We start from the raw sequence: 4,244 nt of genomic DNA on the forward strand, positions 1-4,244 counted from the left end.
ACATTTTTCAAAGCAATTCTCCAACTGGTGGAACTCGAAAATCTTAACCCAATTTTTTCTTTACTATTTTCCAAAGTTTGAAGAAAATGCATAGAAGTTTGAAAGAAAAAAAAGTGATACTTACAAGGTTTGGCATGTTTTGGTAAGTCATGGAACCTTCAAACGTGCTAATAATCTTTTTGGAATAGAAAAAAAATCCCTATGCATGCATAAGCTTACCCATTCATAGAGCATGAATTCTGAAAATGTGTTTGAACTTAAAGATCGCAAAACACCGAAATATTAAAAGAAGTTATTGGACTATTTTTACTACAAGGGAAAACTCTTTTAAAGATCGCAAAACACCGAAATATTAAAAGAAGTTATTGGACTATTTATACTATAACGGAAAACTCTAAAATGTAGGAGACGCAACTCATGTGTGTCTGTAATAACTATTATGGGTAACAAAAATATTGGTTTGTCACCTAAAAGTCGTCAACATAAATTAGATTCGCATTATGTTTGTGAGACAAACTAATAATGGGAGGAGAGAATAAAATCAATTCACATATTCTCTCTCTCTCTCTCTCTCTCTCTCTCTCTCTCTCTCTCTCTCTCTCTCTCTCTCTCTCTCTAGTTTTGAAATGCTAAACAATGCTCCTTAATTTTAAGCCAAAATACATGATGCCCTTGCTTGTTTCGATTATGATTAGTCGAGGCTCTCAGCTCCCTTATGGAGTTTTGTCGAACTGGGTGTCGAGGTCGGCCATAGGCTAATCAGTAATCACCCTATCAACGTAGCTTGTGATGTTGGTGATCAATAAGTCACAAACAATCATCCAAATTCATGGTCGGGATAATTTTCCATTGCTATTGGTATACAGTTTCTAGGGTTTGTTGGCTTTATTTACAAGTCTATGGAACCCGCACGTACAGGTCAAGCTAAATAGAGACCGTGCTATGCTCACCTCGCGTCATCAATTATTCACTAGTAACTAGCAAGTGAGCCCCGGGCGATGCTGCGGGGTTGTTTTCTTAAATTTATACGTAATAGAGTGACTCATAATCTAACAAGCGTTAACTGAAACTGTTTTTATTTTTACAAATTGAGAAAGGAAAATAGAGCATAAAAAACAGAAACTCATCCAAAAAAAAAAAAAAAAACTTGAGCATTAATCTAACAATGATTTGAAGTTTTCAAAACATGCTGTAAACATAAAACCTAAAATGGGCATTGTTTTAAGGATTAAATTCAGTTTAGTCCCTCAAGCTTTAGGCCAAACATCAGTTTGGTCCCTCTTTTTTTTTTTAATCAAACTCATCCCTGATCTCCCAAATTGCATCAACCTCATCCAAAATTTGAATTTGACTCCAAAGATGACGTCATGCGCTGAGTTGGAGCTGACAAGGAGGTCCCACATTTCTGATTTTGAACCCACAAGAAGGGCAAAATGGACATTTCAAATTTAATCTAATTTCTATTTTTTTTCTCTTATTTTCTCTCCTTTCTCCCTCGCACAAATCTGAAACCTCCTCCTCTTTCTCTCTACTCTCTCTCTCATTCCCAGCCGCCACTCCAGACTCGCTCGACTCGTCGCCGCGGTCCCTCAACATCGACTCCTGGGACGACCCTCTCTTGCCAGCGTCCAGGCTCCGGCTGATGTGCAGCTACTACGGCCGCATGACAAGTCATTGTGGTACGTTAATGGCAACACTCGAATCGTCGTCGTGGAAAGGAAAACTTCGCTCGCGGACCTCTCGAATTGGCGATGCTCAACCATGGCTTCTCCGACTATGCCTCTGTTAACTGCTTGCGCGGCGGCGGCGATGGTGGCGCCACGAACAATTAGGATTCGAGAGGAGGAGACGCGGAGGCTGAATTGCAGGATCAGAAGTCATTTGGGTCCACATCGTCGTCTCCGTCGTTGGCGAATTTGCCTCCGATTCGGGTCCACGTGGAAGACTGCTGTGGGAGTAGTCGCGGTGGGAATAGAGCACAGGATCAGAAGGTTGGGATTGGAGCAGTTTGCTCAGATAACGAACGATCCGATCACGGTGGATATCAGAACTGCTTCCTCCTCAGCCTCAGCAACAGAGTCTACCTCCTCAGTCGCAGCCCAATTCTACTGGAATTTTTTATTTGCCGTCGCTAGATATAGTGTCAATGTATGCTTTGCTTGTCACCTACAAACTAATTTTCTTGTTTAAACTGTGCATGAATTTCTTAGGCCTTCATATCATAAACAGAATTGAATGTTCTTTGACTTGTGCTCCAAATTAGAAGTTTTGTTTTCGTAGACAAATTTGCATGTTTAGATCATACTGTTATTGTTGATTAGATGATTGATTATGATCAAGTAGTTGATTGTGGCATTTTTCTTCTTTGTTGGATTTATTTGCAATGATCATAGTTTATCAAATCCTACCATATCTCGCCCAAAACCTGTAATTTATCAAGAACCAGTAGTTCAAATACTCGCTGTAACCCCCACAAGGTTCTGAGAGAGTGTGGAGTTTGGTTGAGGTGGTGGGTAGTGGGAGCTTGTGAGCAGAGATTCATGGTGGCTGGAATGAGAGAGAGAGTAGAGAGAAAGAGAGGAGGTTTCAGATTTGTGCGAGGGAGAAAGGAGAGAAAATAAGAGAAAAAAAATTAGAAATTAGATTAAATTTGAAATGTCTATTTTGCCCTTTTTGTGGGTTCAAAATCAGAAATGTGAGACCTCCTTGTTAGCTCCAGCTCAGCGCATGACGTCATCTTCGGAGACAAATTCAAATTTTGGACGAGATTAATGCAATTTGGGAGATCAGGGATGAGTTTGATTAAAAAAAAAAGTATCAAACTTATGTTTGGCCTAAAGCTTGAGGGACTAAACTGAATTTAATGCTTGTTTTAACCATATTTTTCCAGTCCAAAGAGATCGAACATAGAGAGGTTCAAAGACACAGTATATAAAGCTGAAAGTGAATCCAAGATATTCATATCAAGTGTATAGAAGAAATGTGAAATAGCCAAATAATTGCATGCAATAAAAAGTTATCTATCATTTCCATAAAAGATGTCCTGGTTCTGACACTTCCTGAATCCCATCTTCAAGTACCGCTATATCTGGATTTTTATCTGCTCTCCAGTAGTTTCATTCTCTTCTGTGTTCACCTCTCTCCGTTTCGGAAATACCACTTCATGACTGCTTTGATCTCTCTCTCTCTGACTGCTCTCATCTTGCCTCTCATCCGTGTATGAAATCGAAGCCTCAATACTTGATTGCTGGCTGCTTGGCAATTTGATTCAATGGTTAGTCTTGTATCTATTTCAGTTTCAATTTCTTTGAATTTGATGAATGTTTGAGATGATATTGTTCTGGGTTTGACGGATATAGTTCGTTTAGATCAATTATGCTTGGGTACTGAATCAATGTGGGTTTAGATTGATTTGGGAAAATGGAACCAAATCGAGCAGTTTTCTTCCAGTAGCTTCCATTTCTTCTTCCTCATCCTCCCTTTGTTCACTCAATTCAAACATGGCCGACTCTCCCAAACGGGTATGATTTATATAGCATATGTTCTCTGCATAGTTTCTGAGAAAAATTTAGTTTCTTGGAATTGTGATGATTATAACTTAATGGGATTTGTGAACCGCATTTTATAGGTTTCAAATCAAAAATGCCTTCAAACTCAAAGCGTCTCAAATTATGCTCACACAATGAAGACAGGATCAATGGGTTCCCAGATGCAATTCTTTGCCACATTCTTTCTTTCTTTTCAATCAGACAGGCTGTAAAGACCAGCATTTTATCACATAAATGGAGGAATGTCTGGGCTTGAGTTCCCAATCTAGATTTCAATGAATATGACTATTACGTGGCCTATGTTTTCTGTACTTTGCCACAACCAGTAAGATACGTGTCGGATTGGTTTGCAAAGTTTGTGAATCGTGTCTTACTGTGTTTTGAGATGATTATTACACATGATTGTTGGTTTGCACATGATTATTACATGGCTCCTTTCTTACTGTTTTTTGAGATTCCGAGATGTCTATTCATGTGCAACACATTGGTTAGTTTGAAGTTGTTTCTGCAGAAAAATGTTAATTCCGTTACTCCTCCCTCACATTGTTTCCCCGGCCTGTCTCAAGTTGCTACATGTTACATTTTGGTTTCCTTATCCTCACACTGTGGAGAAGCTGTTTTCTTCTTTCCCTGTACTTGAAGATCTTATTATAGATGGAGACGATTCAGATGCATCAGCTTTCAATCTTGTTATAT

At 39.0% G+C, this 4,244-nt stretch overlaps 1 long non-coding RNA gene across 1 annotated transcript; it reads left to right on the plus strand.

Annotated features, from left to right (window-relative positions):
* The first annotated feature begins 2,901 nt into the window (after positions 1-2,901).
* LOC121050123 lies at positions 2,902-3,840 on the plus strand. The gene is made up of 2 exons (XR_005802039.1): positions 2,902-3,521; positions 3,629-3,840. It is a non-coding gene; the product is annotated as an uncharacterized LOC121050123 (long non-coding RNA).
* The last annotated feature ends 404 nt before the right edge of the window (positions 3,841-4,244 follow it).

The sequence above is a fragment of the Rosa chinensis genome, chromosome 6, assembly GCF_002994745.2.
Source record: "Rosa chinensis cultivar Old Blush chromosome 6, RchiOBHm-V2, whole genome shotgun sequence".
Lineage (NCBI taxonomy): Eukaryota > Viridiplantae > Streptophyta > Magnoliopsida > Rosales > Rosaceae > Rosa > Rosa chinensis.